This window comes from Neovison vison, chromosome 13 (genome assembly GCF_020171115.1).
Source record: "Neovison vison isolate M4711 chromosome 13, ASM_NN_V1, whole genome shotgun sequence".
Classification (NCBI taxonomy): domain Eukaryota; kingdom Metazoa; phylum Chordata; class Mammalia; order Carnivora; family Mustelidae; genus Neogale; species Neogale vison.
The window spans coordinates 96,437,161-96,447,120 of record NC_058103.1 but is presented as its reverse complement, the minus strand read 5'-3'; the positions used below and the strand labels follow the sequence as shown (position 1 = coordinate 96,447,120).

The window sequence follows — 9,960 nt, the reverse complement described above, 5'->3', positions numbered from 1 at the left end:
GAGGTGCCACAGTCAGAAAGCACCCAGTAGGAAATGGGTTAAGCTTCCACAAAATAGAAAAGATCAGGGCTTTGCCAAAGGGCAGAGCCAGGTTTCAGGGGTTTGAGGCTAGGACGATGGGAGGGGGAGTTTGGGTGCAGGGAAGAGTACAAGGCAGTGGCCCTTGCACTCTTCTCTCATGTGGAAGGACTGTCCAGAGACTTGATGGACAGCTGGGGTGCATCACGGAGAGGACTTGCAGCAGATCCCTGATTGGAATGTGGCTCTCTGAAGCCCTGCCCTCCACTGACCCCTGAGCCCACAAGTACCTTTTTCCATTCTGTCTCTGACTCATAAACTGTGGACTGTGTATCCCCACATATCTTCCTTTATTGGCAAGCTGCTCCCCATCTCTCTGCCCCTCTGCAATCTCAACTGTCTCAGTGCTAACTCCCATTGAGCCTGAGTTGGTAGAGTCTGTACTGGTCCAGGAGGCAGTGTCATCATGACCCCATGAAAGACTCCGCATATAGACACCCCCCCCAGCCATTGATTAACTAACTGCTTCTTGGCTTTTCTGTAATCGTTTGGCTTCGCCCTTCCCCTGTTAGATCTTTCCCCCAGTTAATTGTTTAACTGCTCTCTTGCCCTTCTGTAACCGCTTGGCTTTTAGGGGGTGATACTGGTCTCCTGTTTAAACAGGATACCTTATGTGCATAGTCATGTAGGCAAGGGGGGTCGCCTAGGTACGTGGGCCTAGTCACGTAGGCAGGATGTTTCTCTGCTGAGTAATAAGGTCCAACTCCTCCTCCTCACTCCCCCTCCCCACCTTTCTCTTCGCTCGCTGGGGTCCTTCAAAGCCAATCTACAAACACCGAGTATGCCTTACATTCAAACCAGCCAATAAGAACCTTGTAACTATGTTTCTGCTTCTGTACGTATGCTTTCGCTTCCCCAAACCCCATAAAAAGGCCCTGAACAAAGGGCTGGCGCGCGAGTCTTCCTAAGACTTGATCGCCCGCAGGTACCTGTGTCAACTCAATAAACCTCGTGCTGTTTGCATCTGATCAGTGGACTCGGCTTGGTTTTTGGGTCCGGGGGTCTCCTCCTGAGAAGGGGTCCATTCCGGGGTGCTTGGAGCCCCGGGGGATCTTTCATTTGGGGGCTCGTCCGGGATACGAGACCCCCCACCCAAGGACCACCGACCCACTGTCAGGAGGTAAGCTGGCCAGCACTTTATTCGTTGTGTCTGTTCGTTGCGTCTGTGGCTGCGTCTGAACCTGTTACTTGTGAATTTGCGCATGCGTTTGGTTTGGGGTTCGATCGGATCCATTTGTATTTGGTGAGGGCCAGAAGGAGCTGACGGGCTCGGACTTCTCCCTCGCAGCCCTGGAAGACGTTCCAGAGGCGTTTGTAGTCCCGCCGGGCGGGACATTTGGGTCCTTCGGGACATTTGGGCCCCGGGGCAGCGGGGCATTTGGAGCTCAGGCTGTATCAGAGAGATACGTGGCCTTGGTTGGAGAGGGGGAATCCGGACCCCCGGGATCTCCGCTTGAGTTTTTGCTTTCGTTTTTGTACCGAAATCGCGCAGCGTCCTTCTTGTTAACTGTTTTGTGTGTCTTACTTATTGTCTTTGGTGTTTTCTTTGACTCTAAAATGGGGCAAACACTTACCACCCCCTTAAGTCTCACTTTAGGTCACTGGAGAGATTCTGAGTTTCTCCTAATAGATGTGGGGGTTTCTCCCTCACTCACTTCCCATGTTAATGGCTATAACTGGAACCAACTGGGGTTGGTCTAACTCGAGACAGAGACCATAAGGAATATTCCCAAGCAGCTGCCGAAACTCTCTTTGTTTCGGGGAAGTTTCCCTGTGTTCTCTGGCCCGACTTGGACTGCTTAACCCCTCCCCCCTTGCTGATGGGAAAGCATGGCATCTGCTCCTCTGTTGGGGCTTATGAGCTCTAAAACCGGGAATCTTTTCTCTGCCTCCTGGCAGCACTTTGTTTCTTCTGTTTCCCCCTTATCGTGTTTCTGCACCAACGTGCGTGCAGCCTGCATGACTAGCCTCTCGATCATGCACCACGGCTCCTTCTCTCTCCACTGTCAAGGAGCAAGAAGAGCAGCCCCTGGACCTAACGCACCCCCACTCCAGATCTTCCCATGCATGTCTCAGGTAAACATTCAAAGTGGAGTGGGCCCAGGTGAAACGTAAATCACTATTGGAACTAAGTTAAGTTTGTTGGTTTAATTAAGATAAGATGTGTCTTTGAAGCTACAGCAGTAAATGTGAAGCTTTTATTCTATCAAAGTTTATTGAAGGTCAAATAAGCTTGTGTTATTTATTAAAATTTGTTAGCAAAGAAATGACTAAACTAAGTTCTAATGGGTAATTGCTGAAGTAGCTTTCAAAGTCTTTGGTAACCTGAAAGTTTAAAGTTTTGGTTGGATGACAAATGGAATTAAATTATGGACATCTAGGTCTTAAAGGATAAAATGCTAAGTCGTTAATTACTGGATGTAGGTTTGTGCTTTTGATTTCTCAACTGCAAAGAAGCTAAGAGTATTTAAATCTGTTGGTAAACGTGTTTTGCACTTAACTGTTTCATAAATTTGACATCTTAAGATTTCTGTTCTAACAGTTCGCAATTGGTTAATACTTAGTCTTAACTAGAGATTAAGGAGTTTCTAAGACTATCAAATTCTGCTTAGTGTAACTAAAACTGATAAAAATAAGGAAAACTCTATAAAAAAGTAGGTGATATGTAAAAAAGATTTAAGGAATGGGAATACATTTTGTTGAAGGTTAGGGAAGGTAATTTTGTCCTCAATAAAATGGTTGTTTGAAAGAAAATGGCTTGGGACAAAACCTGAATGCAAAGGAAAGTTATAAAAGGTTTGTGAAGGGAAATCTTCAGAAAAGGAATTTTAGATATGGTCAGGACAGACTAAAAAAAGAAAAACAGCCTCCAAGGTGATTTAATACTCTCCTGACCTGCCTCCACATAGATTATACTTCCAAGTATAAGGGCCATTTGGCCTTGAGAGATTAAGAAAGCAGCCCAACCTTGAGAGACTGCGAAAACACCCGGTTGCCATCCTCCATTGCCTGTAACCATAGAAATTCACTCTAATCTGTAAAGAGTAAAAAGGGAGATTGATCACCTCCCATTAGCCAGAGATACCCAAAAGGGAGGGTATCCAACCTGTTTGAATCTGAAGAGTGCCTGACCGTGTAAATCTGTCTGTACGGCTTCACTGCTTCGGCTACGGAGTCTGAGTGGGCTGCACCCTGAGTCTCGCAGGGCGTCATATGGCAGAACGGTCATCTACTCCACGGAGTAGCCTGGTCTAGGGTTTATTCGGACAGGCCTTAGCTAAAACGCTCCTAAGTTCCTGTGGGGAATGCGAGCAGGACAGCAGGGGAAAGATCCCCCTCCCTTGTCTGCGACATCATTCATGATGGGAGAAAAACCCAGAAAACTCCTATCTTAAGACTGCACACTTAGAAATAAAATTAAAAAGGGAAAGACACTGGTATAAAAAAAAAAGCTGGTTTTCTTTGTTTAAAAGGACAAAGTTTTCTTAGATTAATTGATCAGATAAGAGAATGTAAATGGTTTTCTCTTTGCCAGCCCAGAAAACCCAGTCTCTATGTTTTGTTTTATCACGTGTTTAACATCCCTAATTATATTTAGGCATGTGCTTTAAAACTTTCTAAGATTTTAGCAATTGTTGACAAGATTTAAACCAATGATAAACCTTGGGTTACATTTGGGAAAATGCTATAATTATTCTAGAGATTCTATACATTTCCTAAAGTTTTAAATGTTTTAAAAGATCATCGCTTGATATTATAATTACAGAAATGTTATATGTCACAGAAGTAACCTGATTTCCTTGCCAGCTAAATTGTAAACTCTTGTCTCATCAGCTCTAACCATATCCATTCCGAGTTTTGTCATTTGTAATTGTTTTAATTCTTTTGTAAAATGAGTTTTATCTTCAAGGAGATTTATATAAAGGACTTCCAGGACAAATACAGATATTTGATATACTTGAAAATCCTAAAACTGAAATGGGTAAGAATTTCCAGAACTAACTAAAGGTGCATTCACCAGATTTAGTAACATGGGATTAAATGAACTACAAGATTATAATGTTATGTCTCTTAATGTTTTGTCTTGTTTTAGACATTGCTGGTTCTCTAATGTTTGCTCTTCCAGACTAGGGATACTTTTTCTTAAGTTATCTGTAACTCACAGAGATGTAAAAGTGCTCAAGGCATTCAACTTTTCTCTCTAATCTAAACCCTCTGAAACCAAAAGGTCTCAGTAAGTATTCTTTCTTCCATGGCAATCAGTCATTTGCATAAGTTCAATAAGAATCTGTTCTCTTTGTAACAGGACAGCATTGGAAACTGGTTATTTTACCAAGGCTTTGACTGGAATGTCATAATTGAAAAAGACATGCATAGACTCAGATATGACCAGACAGCTTTAAGGAACTAAGGTTGACTTTATGAAACCTGGAGCCATAAAGCCCCTTGGGACTATTGGCCTGATACCTTGTTTACAGAGTTCCCAGCAGCCTCACCAGGTGAGTAAAGAATGTCACTCCTTGGTAGGTGCAGAATCTCATGAAGAGGCATATGCCCAAATCGACAGGTATTGCAGGCATGCCTGATGGCAAGTACGTGGCTTGGCTTCTGGCCTGGAGAGGCTACTAGAAGTTCAACCTAGAGATTCCTTTTAAGAAGTTCCAGCAAAGCAGATTCTAAAAGATCTATATGATCACACTCAACTGTTCTTGCTGAGCTTATGTAAATAATGGGCCAAGTTTGTTAAAACTGGACTTGTTTCACAAGTGACTTAGTCCTGATTTGGCTATCTCTGTAAATGAGGGTTATTTTAGAGAGAAAAATTATGTTTTAGTAACACACCTTTATGGATGTTAAATTCTAGATTTGATTGTCTTTAAATGTTTGTTTACCTAAGCTAAACAATTTGAGGTAAACTTCAGAGAAGTTACACAATAGCTTCTTTAATCGATCTTATTATCTTGTGGGTATATTAACAAGACCCCACGGCACATGATTAAACAACTGGAAAATGGGATCCATTCCCCTATAATTATATAACTTAACTAACACCTTGTTTGTGGCTGGGATAATAAAATTGCCTAAAGGCCAGCCTATTGCACTCCATAGGATTAACTATGGACTTACAGAGATAATGGATGACCCCACTTTCTTTATAATTAGATCGGATGATGCATGGGGGCCTCCCCTTATCTCTTGACAAGTTTTCTCACTTGCCAGTGATCCTCTGTAATCAGGATATTGTTAAGGCTGGACCACTCAAAGGTCTTCTTATTGGTTTCATCCCTTAGTCATATTTATCCTAGAGGCCACCTCTGTTGAGGTGCAATTGCAAATAGATGCTTTAGTGAAACCTAGAACAGCCCTCATAAAAGAGCCTCAAAGCTCACGATGGGACATTCCCTGACAGTGATGACTTTACATCAGGCCCAGATTTGTCTTAGAAGCCAAAGGCCACTAATAGATGATGGAGGCCGACTTATTAAATACTGGGCTATACTTACAGATATGCCAGAAATAATACTTAAAACTTGTCAAAGTTTAAACCTAGTTACCTGTATGCCTGAACCTGACCACTGTTCTTCTTTCTCTATAGAGCAAAACTGTTCAGAGGTTATTGATCTTGCTTACTCTATTTGGCCAGATTTAAGATGCCCCTGTTAAAAATAGGAATGATACTTGGTTTTCTGATAACAGTAGTTTTCATAAAAAGAATAAGAAAAGCTAGGTATACTGTAGTGCTCACTAGCACTTTCCAATTGCCAAAGCCTAAGAATTAATATTTATACTGACTCCAAATATGCCTTCCTGGTACTACATGCCCATGGAGCTATTTGGAAGGAAAGGGGATTGCTATCAAGCCATAACTCCCCAATCAAATATGAGCCTAAGTTACAAAACCCTCCTTAACTTACTAAGGATGGTGTATATCAAATCTGGGATGCATATCTGTGGCTTACACCCACGATTGGACGGCTCAGTCAGAAGGCAGTTTTATGCTGGGAACAAAGAAATCATACGAGTGATACTTGGGCAAAGAACGCACGATATCTAGGATGGCTATCACTAGAAATGTGTTCCCAAGTAACAGTACTCCAGGCTACTGACTGGTTTGCTACTGACTGGGCAAGGCGACCTGGCATTAGATGGCCAGCTCCAAATGGAACCCAGTGGATATGTGAAACAAACCTGTGGCCCTGGCTTCCTCCAGGGTGGATAGGTCACTGTACCTTAGGATTTGCCTGGATTCATGGGCGCATTACTAAAACCATTACAACTCCAGCTAATCTCCCCAACTTAAAACAAAGATGGATGCGATCTATTTTTTAAATGGTATAATCACTTAGCATCCATTTTTGTTCCATCTTTGGGACTAGAGGATGTCATGTGGCATATGTGCAATTATCAAGACAGAATGTTGTGTGTACATCCCAGACTATCACAAAAATGTCACAGGATTAATAAAGAATATAAATGCCCAGATTAAGGCTCTACAAGATCCCTCTCTCTCTTTTAGTGATTGGTTAAGTTCCTGGCTTGGAGGAGGGCTATGGCCAACTCTCCTTTTCGGGCTTCTCATTCTTATCGCCTTATTAACCTTAACATGTTGCTTTGTTCGCTATTCCTCTACTTGATGCCGAGACTCCATCGCTGCAATGACTTCACCACGACAGATGATCCTTACCATGCGCAAAGATACTTTTTCACTGTCAGCACTGGATTCAGCTGCCTCCGCCTTTCGTAACTCCCCTATACATTCCTCCACTGATCAATGTTGACCTGAGTAGGTAGGGACAGCTCTACGCCCCTATTCAGCAGGAAGAAGTTACAGAAGATAAGACCTTCCACCTTCAACCACCTTAAAGATTTAAGGGTCAAAATTGTTCAGGAGGCTGGCTGAAGAGGGAGCAGGGGCTGGCGCCTTGCACCCCCCTCTCCACCCCTCCCCTTGATAATATGTATGACATTTCACAGGCACCCCTGACTGCCCTGAAAAAAAGAACAAATGTTTATATTGCAGAGATCACAGTCTTGTAAGGCAGGAGTCTCCCTTTGTTTGCAAATGTCCTTGAGATTTACAACAAAGAAGTTACCTTATCAATAGCCCAATTTCCAAAGACACATAACTCAGTTCCTCAAGCCCATCTGCAAGCCCTGCAGCTAGTACACCCTAACATCTGCAAGCTAGCAATGGGAACTCCAGCCAATTAGGACGTAGAAAATTACTTTGACCGCCTTCACAACCATCCCCCCGGGGGCAACTCGGGTTAAATCCTTGGGGAAGCTATGGGGACTGAAGTCAACAAAGTATGTTAAGAACACTTATGCCCCGGGTTTCACAGACCCAGAGAGTGGACCTACTGTAGTGGGACATCCCACTTTTATTGTCGCTATTGGGGCTGCAAAACCACTGGTGACACAGCAATATCAGCTAATTCGACAGACCAGATCCCAAACTGACCTGGTACAGGACCAGAGCGAATGGATATAAGATTCTATCCATGATAAAAAAAAAGGGGGGAATGAAAGACTCCGCATATAGACACCCCCCCCAGCCATTGATTAACTAACTGCTTCTTGGCTTTTCTGTAATCGTTTGGCTTCGCCCTTCCCCTGTTAGACCCTTCCCCCAGTTAATTGTTTAACTGCTCTCTTGCCCTTCTGTAACCGCTTGGCTTTTAGGGGGTGATACTGGTCTCCTGTTTAAACAGGATACCTTATGTGCATAGTCATGTAGGCAAGGGGGGTCGCCTAGGTACGTGGGCCTAGTCACGTAGGCAGGATGTTTCTCTGCTGAGTAATAAGGTCCAACTCCTCCTCCTCACTCCCCCTCCCCACCTTTCTCTTCGCTCGCTGGGGTCCTTCAAAGCCAATCTACAAACACCGAGTATGCCTTACATTCAAACCAGCCAATAAGAACCTTGTAACTATGTTTCTGCTTCTGTACGTATGCTTTCGCTTCCCCAAACCCCATAAAAAGGCCCTGAACAAAGGGCTGGCGCGCGAGTCTTCCTAAGACTTGATCGCCCGCAGGTACCTGTGTCAACTCAATAAACCTCGTGCTGTTTGCATCTGATCAGTGGACTCGGCTTGGTTTTTGGGTCCGGGGGTCTCCTCCTGAGAAGGGGTCCATTCCGGGGTGCTTGGAGCCCCGGGGGATCTTTCACCCACAAGTGACTTCAGGAGGAGCCTATAGTTCTGCAGCCACGGAGAACAACCAGCAGTGAATGTCACCATCTGCAGAGATGAGTGGAGAGGGAACAAAGATAGAAATGTAGGCCTTCTTGGTTATGCACCTTGAATGCCATGTGGAGGCGCTGAATCTTTGGGAACCTAGCTTTGGGGAAATATCTAGTCGGAGGGTGTGGTCAGGGGGCAGTGGCCTCTGGTGAGCAGCACACTGGAGGGTGAGCCCCTGTCTTCCAGGCTGACCCTTCCTGCATGGTACTTCACAAAAATCGCTGCCCCTCTTCCAGTCCTCACAGGTGCAGATACACACTCGGGAGGTGATCACACACTCGCTCCAGGCAAGGGAACTGGAGATGGCTTGCCGGGCCTCTGGGGGACCTTCGCTGGGTGGGTGAGGTGTTCTGGGGAAGACGAGCTCACACCAGGTGGGATCTGAAATGTCTGTGAAAGACCTGACCCAGAGCAAACGAGTCCACCCGGGATCACACCGGGCATCTCTGCCCCTCTTGTCTTCCGTGCGCCTCCGGGAAGCCCACAGAACCCTGAGCTACTTCAGCGAGCAGCCGCCCCTGCCAAAGGAATCCGGGTCGGTGCGCAGAGGAGGGGCGCCAAGGACAGGAGCTGCGGGAGGAGGGGAGCCACACTGGCCGCGACGCCCGGGCCCCGTGGACGTGGTCTCCCCGCCTAGCCCCAGAGCTTTTCCCATCACTTCCCGGTGGGTGACCCCGCGCCGAATGTGAGCCGACGTCCTGGGGGGCAGCCGGGCCCGGTGCGTGTTGGGCGGGTGCATGGGTGGGTGGGGTGGGGATGGAGCGGGCACGTCAGAACCCTGGGTTGGAGGAGGGGGCCGAGGGCCCTGAGAGGGGGCGTTCCTCCACCAGAGCCAGGTCCTGCGGTTCGCGGCCGCCTCCCCGGGGCCCACCCGGGTGGGTTCGCCTTTCATTTACTCCCCAAACCCTGCCCCACACGAACTCACGCAACCTTTTCGCCAACACCTCTTTCCCCTCCCGCCTAATCCGGTTTCTGGCCCCCGGCCCACTCTCCCCTCGACCCTTCCCACTGAGGAAAGGAACTCGGAGAGGAGAAAGGAGGCAACAGGTGAGAACCCGGGCCCTTGAAAATCTTGTCTTGAAAACCGCCGCCAAGGCGTGCCTGGCTACCGGCAGGCCGCAGCGCGTGTTTGGCTCGCTTCAAAGGGAACTTCCGACCAATCCGAGGCAAAGTGCACCTGGGGGCGGGCCGGTGTCTTGGTCCCGTCATTTCCAGAAAGAGCAATGACTCAGCCCAGGCATCGCGCACCCTTCGATAGCTCAGCTGGTAGAGCGGAGGACTGTAGACTAGACGCGTGTGTGGACATCCTTAGGTCGCTGGTTCGACTCCGGCTCGAAGGAGGTGCCTGACGCTTTTGCCGGTCCCCGTGAAGGTCTCCACCCGCTAGTGCCAGAGGCCGAGCAACACAGGCTGAAGCCAGGAAATCACTTTCCGGGAGGAACTCCTACAGCTACGTGTGTGCAGCGCCCAGGGAACACACCTGCACCATCTCTCCGCAGTTACCAGACCCGTGCCCTGCAGCTCAAAACAGTCCACCTTGCTCCTGCTTTATGAAGCAGCCCTGACCAGCCACTTCCCCCACCACCCTCTGCACTTTGCAGTTTTATGCCCCCACCACTTGTGCTGTGTTCTGCCATCAGC

The 9,960-nt window shown here is 46.9% G+C and overlaps 1 non-coding gene across 1 annotated transcript; it reads left to right on the top strand.

Annotated features, from left to right (window-relative positions):
- Window positions 1–9,567: 9,567 nt before the first annotated feature.
- TRNAY-GUA lies at window positions 9,568–9,659 on the top strand. Its single transcript is given in 2 exon segments — window positions 9,568–9,604; window positions 9,624–9,659. It is a non-coding gene; the product is annotated as a tRNA-Tyr (tRNA).
- The last annotated feature ends 301 nt before the right edge of the window (window positions 9,660–9,960 follow it).